We start from the raw sequence: 15,923 nt of genomic DNA, 5'->3' as shown, positions 1-15,923 counted from the left end.
GATCTGGGGTCAAACCCCAGCTTTACTCTGCCAGCCACAGAGCCCAGGAAATGGTGTGGTCAGACCTGGAGAGAGGAAGTGGCTTGCCCAAGGGAGAGACTCAAGACTGATACACAGGACTCCCGGTCCAGGTCTCTTCCACTACCCTCCTTTCTTCTCCCTCATTGTCAAGTAAAAGCAGGAAGTCTTTTTTTTGGGGGGGGGGCGTCCCTCATCTCTGAGACTGGTGTGAGTCTCTGCCCCACTCCCCATTGGCTTTTCATTCCTGCAAGGCTTGGGCCACTGTGGCCACGAAGAACATATGCTTTCCTCCCAACCAAGACGAAGGAGGAGGTAAGAGGTTCTCACTCTTCTCTCCCCACCGAAAAGAGTAAGAGTAAAAGAGCTTAACTCCCCGCAGGCACGGGCAGAGTGAACAGGCATGTTGGAGACGGCCTGTGCATGTGCCCCTGTCCCTGGTGCTGAAACGTGTCTGGCACCTGGGCGGTGGTCCCTCAGCGCCAGACCAGGCAGCAAGAACTGCTGCAGAATCTTCTGGGGAGAGTCCACCAATCCTGTGATTCCCAGGCCTTGCATCGTATCTGCTCAGTCAGAGTCTCCTGGGGTCAGGAGCCAGCCTCCTCATCTTCCGAGGGGTAGTTTGGGACCCCACTACCTTAGGGAGCATCTGTGTATCCCAACCCTAGCCTGCTTCTCCCATGGATCAGTGTTTTTCAGTGATATTATTTTCTGAAAACAATTTGTAATTTTGATACTCTCACAGAAAAAATCATTTTATATGTTTTGTATTAATGGAGCAGATTTTATGGGTGGTTGGCAGTTCTGTTATGTTTACAGCATAGCCATTTTTTCCCCACACTTGGAGTTTGAGGGTGCATATTCTCTTCTGATTCCATATGTTTGGTGCTCTGAAGTCCAACTTCAGTCTTTCCCTCAGCCTGCAGACCTCGCAATTTAGGGTGCTGGAGTGGTTTTAATTATGTTTCTGTGTTCTCTGTCCTCACGTTGCAATGCTTCAGGCATCAATGAGATGCCTCTCTTGTGGTATTTATTCTTTCAGATACTTCTCTTTCCCTCTGGGACCCTGAGGATGGTCCTCAGTGGAGAAATGGTTGCATTAGACATTCTACCAAGAAAGATGCCAGACAGCTTCCCCAGCTTCTGACGACCCCCTTGGGCTCTAATGCTGTGGGGGAGGGTGGATCTGACCCTCAGAGCTCTCATCACCTTCTATCTAACTTCCCAGATTCCAGAGCAGCTGGCTTTGAGGCTGTGAGGAAGTATAGAGTAGTGGTCACAATTAGAGGCTTGGAGTCAGACCTGGGTTCAAAGTTTGGTTCTGCTTTTGCTAGCCATGTGATCTTGGACAAATTGCTTTCACTTCCTGGGCCTCAGTTGCCTAATGTGTGACATGTGGACAGCTCCATCCATGCCTCAGCAGGGTTGGTGCAGAGATATGGGAGAAAATGGACATCAAGGTGTCATCCTTTAAGTTACCATAAGTTACTCTAACCATATAAATGAATCCCCACCCAGATGATGGCAGCAAACTTAAGGAGGGCATTTGCATGTTAATATGATATTCTTGGTGGCCTACACACTTCCACTTCTCTCCCCCTCCCCTGGAAATCAGGTTCTAAGAATGAAGTTGCGAGTAGATGTCCGGGGTCATGGCAGGGCACGGTTGTGTGTCCAGGCAGAGTATTGGTCACTGCCCCCTCTAAGGCATTTTCTTGAGGTACATCTATAGGGCAGTCCAGTCCAGAGGAAGAAAGGAAACTGTCCCAGGGGTTGGAGAGGTCACTGAGTTTTCCAAGGCCCCAGGTGTGGAAGCCTTGGGCCAGTGTAGGCCTGGAGCCGCTCAGGTCTTAGGGTTGGGTGGAGGGGAGAGTGTCAAAAACCATGAACTGGGGGCCCCTTTACCCCCTTTACACAGATGAGAACATGGAGGTCCAAGGGGATCCAGCGACTTGCCTAGGGCCACAGGGTTAGTTGGCAGCAGAACCAATGGAAAGAAACTGGTGTCCTTTTCATTGCACCACGTGGCCTCCTGGGCACGGTGCAGAGTCCAGCCACTGTGTCTGTCTAGAGTAAAAAAGACCAGACTCCTGGGGACCTGGGTTAGTTTCCGGGTAGGTGGATAGGATTGGTTCTGTGTGGCCCCAGGGAGAAGCAGCAGAGCTTAGGTGTTGGGAATATAGATTTTGGCATCAGAGAGACTGAAATGTGAACTGAGGCTCTGCTCTTCTCCGTTGCATGTCTGCCAAACTCTGTGAGGCTCTGTTTCTTCACCTGGGCAGTGGGACTAATGGGACACACTACCTTAGTGATGTTGTGAGTCAGTAAAACAGCCAATGGCAATGTGTGTGATGATGAACTTCATTCCTTTTCCAAACGGTACTTTCTTTCTCTGTCTATGCATATGCTAAGACGTTCAGTGAGAGCAAAGAGGTTATGGTACAGCCAGAGGTAGCCGGAATTGTATGTGTGGACATCCAACGATGGAAGGAGCTGCCTCATCACCAGAGGTGAGCAAACCCCTGGTGGGGATACCACTGAGAGGACTCAGGCATCTGCTGGAGAAACGAACCAGCACCTCTGATGTTCTGTGAAGCCCACTCTCCCCCTTTTCAGTTCCCTGGCTCCTGCTCACCAGGGGCCTCTGTTTTCCAAAGCAGCAAGCAGCCTGCATGGTAATTACTTTTGGACTTATTAAGCATAATTATCCCCTAATCGCATACAACCAGTAATTACTGTGGCTGTTACCAGGGGCCTACCCATGCAGCACCACCCGCGGCCCTGGGGTCCAACACCCAGCTGGGGCCTGAGGTGGGGCTGCTGCTCCCTGCCACGGGGTTAGGGTGGCCTGGCCTGAGACCGGGCTGCCGCATCCCCCACCGGGTGCTCCTTCAGCCTGGGCACCCGGCTGGTGAAGAGTTGCTCACATACGACAGCCCCAGGGCCACTCCAAATTCCAACCAGGCCACACGCTCCCCATCCTGTTAATGCTTGCCTGAGCCACCCTGTGTCGTCTGCCCATGCTGTTCCCTCCTTCTGGGGTGCTCTTTTCCTCTGTCATTCCTCTTCCTTCCCTCCAACCAACCACCCTCTCCTCTTCCCTTCCTTCAAGTATTTTTGAGACTCTCTTATGCTGACACTATTCTAGGTACTAAAGATGCAGCAGTGTTGGGAGCAGGGGACAAAAGCCATGCTTTCACGGAGCTTAGCATCTATTTGGGAGAGAGAGGGAGATAAAGAAGAAAATGGGTAAGTTATGTTCTTAGAAGAGGTTTAGCACTGTGAAGGAATAGAAAGCAGAGTGACGAGGATGAAGAGGAGGGAGGGGTTAGAGGAATTGTAGTTGTAATACGATGTCCAAGGTTGGCTTCGTGGGGAATGGGACACTTGAACAAAGACTTAAAGGACATGATGGGTTAACCTATGATGATAGGTGGGGAGAGAATGTTCGAGGAAGAGGGAGCAGCTGGTGTGCAAACTCTGGGGTGGGAACAGACACAGCTGAGGAGGCCAGGGTGGCTGGAGCAGAGTTGGGGTGGGGGTGGGGGGAGCCCAGTGAGCAGGAGCCCTTGCAGCAATCCAGGTGGGAAATGGTGGGGGCTTGGCCATGGAGCTGGGAGGAGTGGAAGGATTCCAGAAATATTTTCAAGGTAGAGAGGACAGGATCCCCTAATAGGAGGGGAGAGAGACATCAAGGATGACACCCTGGTTTTTGGCCTCAACAGCTGGAAGGAGGGAGGTGCCACTTACCAAATGGGAAAGACAAGGATGAATCAGGTTTCTGAGGAGGGCAGGTGCTCAGCTGGGGACGTGTTAAGGTCTCGGCTGTCTGAGAGAGGTTTCAGTCTGTGGGTCAGGTGTGCATGCAGAAGCCCCCTCCGCACACCCCCACCCCCAGGGATGACATTTCAAGCATCTAGATTGAATGCACTCATCTAGTTGATTAAGTGGGGGCAGATAAGAAGAGGCCCAGGTCCGAGCCCTGGGGCCCCCCAGGGTTAGGAGACCGGGGAGATGAGGAGCCAGCAAAGAAGGAGCAGAGACTCTCGGAGGAGAAACCAAGGAAGGAAGCCTGTCAGCAGGAGGGAGGGACCTCTCACCTCTCTATCCTGGGGCACCAGATTATGCTTTTTCCTCTCCTCTATGTCTGTCTTCACTCCCCTCTTCACTTCCCTCTGGGTTTATCCCTGTCCCTCCCTGTCCCCCACTCTCCTTTTCTCTCTCCCCAGGGCTTTTTGTGTCTTCCTCCACCTCTCTCTCCCTCAGCCTCCTTTCCTGGGCTTCGGCCTCTACCCCTCCCTGCCCAGCGCCGCAGGGGGTGAGACCCCTGGGGTGCGGGGCTCTCCTGCAGCCCAGGCACCAGCCAATCTCCTGACGTCTCAGAAGCAGCTTGTGGGCCAAAGGGCCGCGCCTCCTGCCCGCGTAATGCGCTCCAGTATTTATTTCCATGCGGGTCAGACTATTATTTATTAAGGTATCCCTGCCAGCTGTGCGTGGGCTAATTGTTCTTAATGTGCCCCCTTCCGGTTCCCACGGCGACGCCTTCCTGGCAGCGTAGCCAGCGCGGCTCCGAGCGGGGAAACCGAGGCCCGAGCGCGCGGAGGGTGCCAGGAGTGCGGGTGACCGCGGGGTGCCGGCGCGGAGAGAGACCAGTGCGCACTCGAGGCACAGGGGGTGCTGGGAGCACGCGGTGGAGAGGTGCGGACGCGGGAGCGCGGGCCAGGGGTCGCGGAGCTCTGACCTGGAGCGCCATGCGGAGTCTGGGAGCGGGTGGGGGACCCTGAGAACAAGGGACGGTGCAGGGAAGACTGGGGGGGGGTGTCTTCTAGCAGGCGAGGGACCCCGAGAGCGAGGAGCCGTGCAAAGGGACTCAGGTGAGGGTCTTGGAATGGATCGGGGATCTCAGGAGGGGCGGTGCAGGGGACCCAGATGGGGGTCTTGGAGCGGGTGGGGGTCCCCGAGCGCGAGATCTGGCGGGAGTGAATTTCGGACGCACGGCGCTTGGGCCTGACGCGGCTCGCCTGGCAGTGGGCGGATAGACAGACGACCGCGGGGCCCTGGAGGGGGCCGTCGCCTACCCCCACCCCACCGCGTAGGCGGCGGCTTCGCCTCGCCCGGTTCTCCCGACGTCAGCAGCAGCCGCCGGAGCCGGAGGGAGCGGTTTAATTGGCAGGATTTTGGGTTAAGGACAGATGTGGCTTCGCCGGGTTTGGAGGCAGGGCGCGCGGGGGCGGGGGCGGGGAGGGTGGCTGGACGGAGGGGGGAGGGGAGCGGGGGAAATAGACCGAGAGAGACCCCGGCTGGGCGCCCCTGGAGAGTGGAGACAAAAGCAGAGGTGGGCGACAGCTGGGAGCGAGAAGCAGGTGGAGGGACGGCAAAGACAGCTGGGAAGAAACAGAGGCGACGTGGAGGCTGCAGAGACAGCCGGGAGAGGGCGCTGGCGAGCTGGCTTCTGCCCTCTGATCACCACCCTCCCTTGCCTGAGACCACCCCCCTCCCTCTATTAGCACAGTCCCTCCCAGGCGGCCGTCTTCCTTGCGGGAGGGCCTAGCTTGGGGACATTGAGTCATTTTATTACTGGTGCCGTGGGTACAGTGTCTGCCCACTCCCAGTCCTTGTTGGTGTCACCCTGAAAGTTCTCTCCTGGCTGGGAATTGCAGCTTAAGAAAACCCAGGGAACTGTGCCTCCCCCCCCCCCCTCGCCCCGCACCGGCTCCCCCACCCTTCCCCGCCTCCCAGCATTCAGTATAGGCTGACTTCAAGCAGGCAGCATAGCAGCCCCTTGGGACCCCCTGTGAGTCGCACAGGCCAAGCACATTTCTTCCTGTGAACAGCGCTGAGGGAGGGTTGGTGACAGGCCGATGCTGGGTGGAGAGGCCCAGCCCAGAAACACGCATTTTCCACCACTCAGGGCCAGACCTCTCATTGATGGTGGTTGTAATTTCATCAGGCCTGTGGCCCTGAGAGACAGTGTTGTGTTGGCCGCAGAGCTTTCTAGAAGGGCATCCAGTGGATTTGTGGGGTCAGTAGTCGCTCTGCAGTTTCCCTAGGCTCCCAGAGCTTATGTCTCCACCCCTGGACCAGCTGTGTGGCCATGCAGGATGCTGCCACCTGCATGCTGGGGGCTTGTGGCCCAAGGGAAGAAGAGTCCTTGTCTCCAGGAGAGCTGACACAACCTCATGGGCATCCCCACCCATGGATATTCTGGAATGTTCTGAAGTCGGGAACCAGGATGGTAAAGTCATCACCTGCTCTTATCCAGCTCTCCTCCCTCGTTCCCTAGATGGGGAACCTGAGGCCCAGAGTCTGTGCACCTGGAATGACCTGGGCCTTCACGGTGGGACTGTTGGGGGTGGGGGGCTGTGGACGGTGCCTGCCCCATCTCCTCATTTCAGCATCAGGGCGGCTGGGTTTTACTCCAAAGTGGGGAGAGCAGCAAGATTCGTTTTCTGTGTGCCCAGCCCTCTTTCCAGCTCCTGCTCCCCATCAGCTAGTGCTCTCTCCTGCCTTAGGACCCGACTTCACCGCCTAAGGGTCTAGCTTGTGGGAACCGTCCTCACCTGCACACCTGTGTCCACAGGGGCCTTTCCAAAGACCTTCCCTTAGAGGAGCTGTGATGCAGGATCTTTAGGCCCAACAAGGGCAGGCCTGGAGGGACCCGGGGGACTGGGGTCCAGGCTGCATCTCTTCTCAGGCCTCAGTATCTCCATCTGTAGAATGGGGCAGGGTGGACCTTTGGAGGTTTCTGAGCGCCCTTTCCAGCTCTGACAGCTCGGGACTGCCCACAGTAGGAGGAGCAGCGGGGACCTGGGTCGGGTGGGTCAGGGCCCCTCTGCCGCTTCCCTTCCTTGGGGCAGGAGCAGAGGGGGTGATGGGGACAAACAGCAGAGAAGAGGCAAAGCTCTCTGGCCCCCAGGGTGGCGTGTTCTATGCAGGAAGAGCATTTGTTACCCAGTCTCCTCCTGTGCCTGGAGCTCTGGGGTGGGGAGGAGGGGACTTAGTGGGCAAGGGGGCAGTGAGCCTGCAGTCCTAGCAGCTGAGCTCGGCAGAGTGGGAGAAAATGAAAAGCTTGGTATCAAAGGCTCCCTGCATGGCCCAGCTGCCTGGCCTGCTGGGAGCTGGCACCCAGGAGATGTGGGGTGTGGGAACCAGTGGGGCCAGTGTCTTGAAGGAAGGAGACCTGGCCCTAGGGTTGGGCGGACGTGGGTTTGGATCCTGCCCCACCAGTTTCTAGCCAGGGGACCCTGAGCAGATTAATTAATGTCCATGAACTTGGGTTTCCTCATCGGAAACACCAAAAGGCTACTTCATAGAGTTGGGAGGAGCCCGTGAGAGGCATCAGTGGAAAGACCTTAGAATACGGCTGACATTTAGGACTCTCCAATTTAAAACTGATTATTTTTATTAAAGATAGGAGGACTGGCTCACCCTCTAGGCGTGCACTTCAGCCTACATGGACGGAGCGTCTAGAAGGTTTCAGGCACCGCGGATGCCCAGTCTCTGCTCTCAGATTGCTTGTAGTCTGATGGGGGAGACACACGGCCCTGAAATACCACTGAGAAGTGCTGATAACATCCATTACCTGGAGTACAAAAGACTGTGGGGAAGGTCCAGTCGGCCCTGGGGGTACAGGTCAGGGAAGACTTCCTGGAGGAGGTGGGTTGCACACTGAGTTCTTGGTAAACATCCAACTTGGCAGAGAAAACGTGGCAAGGACATGAATGGCTTGCTTGGGGGACACTTGGAATGCAGTCTCTGCTTCTCTGTCACCTGTCAGAAGGTTGTCTACGTGCTCTAGGATAGTGGCACCCTCCCCACCCTGGCTCTGCCTTTCCCCTAACACTACTTCATTTTTCTGCCTTGTCACCTTTTGCATTAATGTACATTTCCTTAATTTTGTGCTTCGTGTCTGTCTCTCTCCACTAGAACATTAGCCCTACAAGTGCAGCATTACAGGCGCAGTTGTGTCCCCCACACCCCAATTCATATGCTGAACTCTGAATTCCTAGCACTCAGAATGTGATCATATTTGGAGATAGGATCTTTCCAGAGGTGATCAAGTTAAAATGAGGTCATTGTGGTGGGCCCTGATCCAATATGACTGGGTCCTTGGATAAAGCGGGAATTTGGAGACAGTCACGTCCCAGAGCGAAGGCCATGTGAAAACTGGGGTCTGCTGCCACGAACCAGGGAAGCCCCAGCAGCTGGGAGAGGAGCCTGGACCAGACCCTTTCCTTGCAGTGCTCAGAAGGAACCAGCCCTGTCTACACCTTGATCTTGGACTTCTAGCCTCCAAAACAGGAGACACCGCGTTTCCTAGGTCTGTAGTCCTTTGCTATGCAGCCCTAGCCAAAGCCCGGGCAGAGGCCATTGTGTTGTTGAGTGGCCCCCCGTCACTAGGGGGCACCAGCCACAGTTCTTGAATGGACTGCCCTTGCTTGCGACAGGCGGTGATGAGGGCCACATCCTGGGTGGCAGCCCGCATGGAATGGGGGGACCTGCAGAGGCTGGGCCAGCGTGTGGTGCGGTCTGGTGTCTTCAGTCCCTCTTGAGTCTCGCCTGCCTGCTTTCTGTTCTTTCCGGGAGTGGCGATCTTTGCTTTGATCCAACCCATCTTTCTCCCACCCAGGGTGCAAAGCTCGGGGGACTTGGGGGCATCTCAGATCTCCCCCTGGGGGAGGGAGAGGAGGGGTGTCTTCAGACTGATGATTGTCTGCCCACAGAGTCCTGAGACAGGTGCCACCGGAGCTGCACAAGTTGCCTCAGAGAGGGCACAGTCTGATGGAGGAGACAGAGCCCCATTTGGAAAACCCCTGGTCAGATGGAGGAGATAAGATCTGTGCCCCTGAGGAGCCTCCAGTCTGATGAGGGCTGCACATCCCTGCCCTAGGAGAGACCAGCAAGTATGGTGGGGAGGGCCCAGTCTGATGGGGGAGGCAGAACACACATACGTATACACTAGTAAATATCCCGTAAGAAGCTGCCGCTGGGAGGAGGCCTGGGAAGGCTTCCTGAAGGAGGTGGGCTCTCAGGGAGTCTGGAGAAGGAGGGCTACTAATAGGGTGGCCAGGAGGTGGAGTGGGCAGAGCAGGAAAGGCCCAAGTAGTCACCTCCTTTCCAGTTTGAGGGGAGCTAGCCCAGTGCCTGGACTCACGGGTGAGTACGTGACCGGCACAGCCTTTCAGTGGGCTTCGTAGCCATCACGAATCACCCATTTTTAGCAGGGAAAAAAGGCTGTTGACAGGGGACAGGAATAGCTTCTGAAGTCTCCCTTCATCCCTGCCGCTGCGCTCCTCTTTCCCCAAATGTCTCTGCAGGCCCAGGCCTGGAAGGCAGTGCACGCCCACAGCGCCCTCTGCCGGAAGGCATTAGAACAGCACCGCAGGCTCTGCGCGCCAAGGCATTTGTGCAAACAGCCCCAGGTTGCCGCTAGGTGGAAGCCCCAGATTCCGAAGCCAGGAGTGAAGGATAGGCAGGAAATGGGTCAGTGCCTGGGAGGGTCCATATCTGCAACCTGCAAGATCTTGGAGCTTAAGAGGAGTGTAGGGGGTGGTCAGTTCTACTTGTAGTGGCTGAGGGAGCCATCACAGACAACTCCCCCCACCCATCCCAGATCTTACGGGGGCTCAGGAGCTCTGAGTACCCAGGGCTCCACCTCCCCCCAGGCTAGGAGAGGACCTTCTCCCAAGAGATGGCCTTTCTCATTCTATCAAAGAGGATGTGTCCCTTTCTTTCTCCAACCCTGGATCTGGGGTGGCTAGACTTCAGGTGGGTGGTCTGGATGCTTCCAGAAGGGATTCATCATTGGCAGATTCTAAGTGATGCTCAGATGAGAAGGAGGGTAGCTGCTGCTGGGTGGCAGAACAAGAGAGCTTGGCAGAGCGAGGCTAGGACTCAATATACTGTTTTTTCCCCCATTTTGGATGAGGATAAAGATTAATGAAGCCTAAGGGAGCTCAGGTTTCCTAGGCAGCCAGTAGTGCCTTGGAGGGAACTGGCAACCACAGGACAGGGGACCCCGGAGACCCAGGACCTGAACCACTGGGCTCCCTTCATTCTCCCCTTCCGCAGAGTTCCTGGAGAGAATCCAGGGTCCTGAGCCTGTGCTTTCCCGAGTATGTTTTTCATAGCATGAGGGGCTAGGAGATCCTTATCGCCACCCCAGCAGGACACACACACACACACTCACACACACTCTCTCTCTCTCTCTCTCTCTCACACACACACACACACAGTGGCTTTTATAGAATGCACAGCTGGAGAAGGAAATAAGCAGGTTTCTTATAAAGATGGAGGTCATGCCCGCTTATAATGTCAGTGAGGTGCTAAAGGAACTTGTGGTCCCCCAGCAGCCTAGAGCTGTGGTCGGAGGTCAGAGATGGGGCTTGTCTAGCTCAGCAAAGGTGCATTGCCCAGCTGAAAGTCAACCACGAGGGCCACGGCTGTGCGCAGTATTTCTGTTGGTCTTGTCCATCTCCTCAGATAGTTCCTATTAGGGGCCGTTAGCACATCACAGCGATGCTTTTTGGCCTATTGGGAATTCCCATTTTAGTTGCCTGTTCTCCCTGAAGGCTGCAAAGGGACGGCCGACGTAAGGAAACAAGGTAAGCTGCTAAAGGATTTCCAAATGACTTAGGTTTGCAGTTTGTGCGGATTCCAAGACAAAATGGCAGCTGGTGATGCTTTTCAAATAAATATATTTTGTGACCACTAATTGCTTCGGAGGGAAATCTGAAATGGGGGAGGCAGCTGTGCAGAGCTGTGGTGGCAGGTGCTGTCAGTGTCCTGCCGGACCCCCACAGCTGGTTCAGTTCCCGGAGCTCCTGGGCTGAACACCTGCCCATACCTGTACTTCTCTGAGTGGTGGCTTTCCAGCTGCAGAAGTGAGCCCAGTGGGGCCACCCGTGGCGAGGCCAGAAGTGCCAAGGAATGAATGCCATTGCTTGGGAATGACCTTCAACCAGTGGCTGGGGGAGCTGGAGCACACACCGCATTCCTTCTCGGTGAACGTGGAGATGCGCGTCTACTCTGGTGTCCGGCGGGATGAAAGTCCACACTCGGCCATAACATTCCCTTTACTGGTGTCCTTTCTCTTGCTGTTTTACTTCCTCACTTGCCTCACGGTGTTTCCTGGGATGGCACAAATACACTCTTTGCACTGAATCCTTATCTCAAGCTCTGCTTCTGGGGGAACCACTGTGACCAACTTGTTCTGATTTTCCTGGGATTGTTCCACTTTTAAAAGTCAAAGTCCCACATCCTGAGACTGCCCTGCACCTCAGTCCCGGGCAGACAGGGGTGATGGGTCACTTGAGGGGGATCCTGAACCAAGAAGGATGTGAACACATGGAGCAAGGCAAACAGACCACTGAACCACCAGTTTGAAAGCCAAGTATTGGTTTTGAGAACAAAAGAGCAGACACAAGTATCATTTTGTCATATCATCAGATTCATTAGTTTTTACCAGCTAAACGCCTCTAAGAGAACAGTAGCCACCAATGACAAATAAGCCATTCCTTTGAAAACAGACAGGGTCCTACAGCCCCAGGGCGTGGTTTGCTAATTGTTGGTGGATAGAAGACGCTGACATCCAGGACTCCCACAGTGTCCGCGTGACTGGCTACTGGAAAAAGGCGGTGGGTGTTCTAAGAACAAGGAGTGTTGCAGGCACTGTGGGGACATTACAGGTGAGCAGGCAAGGGAACGGGGCAGCACGTTGTAGGCACTTAAGGCTCCGAGGGGGACAAGCACCGGCCATGCCACTTGAGCCAAAGCCACCTGGGCAAATAGCGAAACTACACCGCGTGTGTCGCCACATTCGACCACATTGAGGCAAGGCGCTGTGCCTTGGGAAGCGGCTGTAAGCTCAAGACAGCTGGCTCTGAGCCAAGGAGGCTTGCAGCATGAGCAGGAGGAATCCCACTTTGTCAGGTGATCTGGGAGGCAGTTCAGAGGTCAAAGTCAACAGGCTGGGGGCCGGGTGAACTCGCAGGTCAGGGAGCTCCATTGTAGGGGGCTGGGAGCCTTGACGGGAGATGCTGCCAAGCTCCTGACCTTAGGCCGTAGCTCTGCAGATCAGATTATCCAGCTGCAAAATGCCACATACGCCCCTGCCCTGGTTATTTTTATCCTGGCACCGTGGAGCGCGCTCCCGCTGAGGAATGCGCCCGTGGGGGGGGGGGTGGGTTGATTTCCCTAGTCCCTGTGAGATCGGTGAAAAAAACCCCCAAACCTCCCAAGTGCCACGGCAGTGAACACACAACCCATTCCTGGGGTAGCAACGCCCTCCTCTCCCCCCTTTCCAGGGCACTGGGATGCAGAATGCATTTGTGTCTGGGGACCCCTTGGAGAGGTTCCAATATGAAAGTAGTGAAAAGCAGCATTTGGACCCCTCAACAGCAGGTGCTTGTGTCACGGGTTCTAGTGGGGCAGGTGGGTGGGGTGGCTAGTTGCCAGGTGGAGGCTGCACACAGACCAGGGGAGACCCCTTTCCTCACTTCCTTTCATTGGGGGTCCCTGCCAAGGATGAGAGGAGGTTCCCCTCCTAGAGAGCAGGTGAGCCCCCTTACCCACCGCAAATAGTTTTAAGAACTCGATACTCCATTCACCCATCACAGCCACAGAGGACAGTGAATGTCATTTGTCCCCAGGCAGGGGAAGGATGGGGACGACGCAATCGCTAGCTGGAAGCCAATGCTTATTTTCAAACCCAGCACAAGTCTGCCTAAGTGTGGAGCCCAGTTTTCCGGGGATCTGGAGTTGATCTCAGCTGAGGGGGCCCGGAGAGACGACTCTGCCCTGTGTGTGGTAGGAGGTTGGACCCTTGGGACACTTTGTGGGCTGGGACTCCCGGGCTCCCTCTGGGCAAGGTGGCCCATGGCAGGCACTCCTGCCAGGGTCCCACGCTGCTGCTGGGAGCAGCTCTATCCCACCATCAGAGTCAGAAAGCTCAGGGGCTGCCCTCTAGTGCCGAGGGCGCCCAGACAGCACAGTCTGAGGCCACCCCTCCATTCGGCAGGATCAGAGGTTGGGGATGTGGCAGGGGAAGACATACGTGCCCCAGAATGCCAGGGAGTGGGGAAATGGTTCATGGAGCAGACATTCTCTGGACGCTTCTCACCAAGCTCGCAAAGGAACAGGAGCACTGGCCGATGTGTTCACTCTGCTGCCCCAGGATGCCCGGCATACAGGAGGCTCTCAATAAAGGCTCTTTGAATGTCAGTGCCAGAAGATCCCTAAGGGAGATCTAGACCAGTGTTTTCCCAACTGAATAACCCAGGGGAGAGCGCAACCTTCTGAATCACCCCATTGGAGACTGACAATACACATTTACATATTCATGACTCTGAGTCTGTCTTGACTAAAGAAATCTGTTTTCCTTGTGTTTCCCCAACATATTTGCCTGCCGGACAGTGTCTTGTGAATTGCTAATTCACATATCAACCAAGGAATGGTGTTGGAAATGCCGATTGAGTGTAACCTCCTCATTCTATGAAAGATGAAACAGGGCCCAGAGAAAGCAAGCAACTTGCCAGAAGTCACACAGCACACTGATGGACTTTAGACCAGCAAATTCCCCGGCTCTCCTCAGCGTTCTGGCCACTGAAGGCCGGCCTCTGTTGGACAGTGCCATTAGGCATTTGTACTCTCCTGATCCTTCAGCCAGGCAGGGCATAAATGTTTCTTTGCATCACCTAGAAAGCAAGAGCTAGTTTAACAAAAAATCCAGATTAATTCAAGTGAATCCCAGCTCCAGGAGCAATGTGTCCCTCCTTGAGAATTTCGGAACCACCTTAGCTTCAATGCATGTGCTAATTACCTAAGGTCTGTATCTTTTCCTTAAAGCTAGTGACTTCTGCTCTGGGCGTGGCAATCCTGGGGGCAGTTTGCGGACACTGCCTGTCATCGCAATACCTCTGAAGGTCTTTAAAAAAAATGTCTCTTATCCAGATGTCCCCCAGAGCCCTTGGGTTATTTGATATCAATGAGGATTTGTTCCTCTGCCCCTTTGGGTGCTGGGCAGGGGAGCCAGCGCGTGCGAAGCTCAGGTGCCCAGATTTCCAGCAGCTCCTCCTAGAGCAGGATCTGAGGACATTCGCTGGAGAAGGGGGTGGTACACCCACCATCTTGCTGGGTTCTCGGGTACTCCTTCCAGTTCTACACTGGGCCACCTTGAACCTTCTCATTGTCCACACTGAGCCTGAGGACCCAGAATCAGGTGGCTTGGGAGTCTGGATGGCCCAGTCCAACCTTATCATGTAAGAGGAGGAGAGGGGCCCAGAAAGCACAGCAACTGGTTCAAGGTCACACAGACAGTGCGCGTGAGTCCATGGTCACTAAGGGGGACCCATCTCAGAGGCAGAGAATCTGGGAACATCAGAGCGGGGGCAGTCTCCCAGCTCCAGCTCACACAGCAAGGGGAAGCCACTTGCCCAAACGAGTGCCAGGCATTCCCACTCTAGGCCTGACAGGCACATCCACTAAGGGTGGGCCAAGGAGGGCATGTCACACCCTTCTCTCCTTACCCTGAAGCTGCGGCTGCTGGCAGCACAAGTGTTACTTTTGTGCGGGCAGGTGTGTAGGGGGATGACAAGGCTGTCCTCACACCTGCTTGAGGCCTTGAGCAAGAGAGCCTAAAACCCTGATCCGTCTCAGTGGCATTGATTTTTAAGCCAACAGCCCAGACTGTCCTCCATGCGCCACCCGGGGTCGTGGTGGCCACGGAGCTGGTGACTGCCCCGCTGGGTTCCTCCCCAGAGGGTGATTCTAAAGCAGAACAGTCAGCCAAGCAGCCGCCAGGACTCTCTATGAGGTCTCCAGCCCCTTCCCTTCCCTTGGGGGTGGATCACCAGGTTTTCAGAGCCTCAGCAGGACCCATATGGAGAGAGCCCCACTCATGCAGGATTTTGCAGCGCAGCAGGAGGGCAGGGCAGGGCCCCAAATCCAGGGCAGGCTGTGTCGGGGGCAGGATACCCCATCGTGTCCAGGCTGCCTCTTCTCTACCCCTGAAGGACATTCTGCTGGAGCCCCTCTCCCCCTCCGCCCCGGCTGAAGACCGGGCATTTCTTGAGTCTTCGTGAGGCTGGGACGTGTGCCAGAGCCCACAGCCCCTCGACAGGTCAGTTCGCTCTGTGGGGACCTCCACATCTCCCTGGAGAGGGACTGGCTTTGTGCCAGGGCCCAGGGGCCCGAAGGGACCACTTGGTGAAGAGACGGTAAGGCCTTGGAGAGGGGGGTGTGCGGATTCAGCCGGGGGTCCCAGGCTGGGGGACTTCCACAGGAGTCTTCAGGGCAGAGACGACTGGGCGCCAGCCCCCAGGGCATCCGTGGCTGTGTCCTCACCACGGGGTACAGGTGGGCTTGAGAGAGGAAGCCCCCAGGGGCTCTCTGCTGGACAATTCAAGAGGCCTTCATTTCTTTGAATAAAGCCCTCTCCCAGGTGAAGCTGCTGGCCCCAGAGGTGCTACAGCCAAGCACTGGTTGTCTGTTGCAGAGGGGGTCCCCGGGCCCTCAGAATGCAGCCGACGTGGGGGGGGGCCTCGCACCCCCTCAGCGCCGGTGGAGTTCGCCTTGCACAATTCCTGCAACTGTGCAAATGATTTAAGGTGTCGCCTGGTTTCTCCACCAGCTTCAATGACCACGTCCATTCTGTTTGGACACTTTTGCACAGACTGAAGCTTAGCATTAACACCTCAGCTGGCAGGGTGCCCCCCGCCTTGTCCTCCCCGCCTCCTCTTCTTAGACAGGAGGTCACCGAGAGTCTGCAAACTAAAATATACTAATGGCTTCCAAGCCCAGGGAAAAGGCCCCGAGCAACTCTCTGTAACCTGCTGGGAAGGCTGTTTCTCCAGTCGGATTGTAAGTGGGATTTTGGGGTGCCGGATGGTCACCATGGAGACAAGGCA

Source organism: Ursus arctos, unplaced genomic scaffold (assembly GCF_023065955.2).
Source record: "Ursus arctos isolate Adak ecotype North America unplaced genomic scaffold, UrsArc2.0 scaffold_32, whole genome shotgun sequence".
In the NCBI taxonomy this organism is placed as follows: domain Eukaryota; kingdom Metazoa; phylum Chordata; class Mammalia; order Carnivora; family Ursidae; genus Ursus; species Ursus arctos.
The sequence above is the reverse complement of the archived record's forward strand: the minus strand, read 5'-3'. Positions refer to the sequence as shown.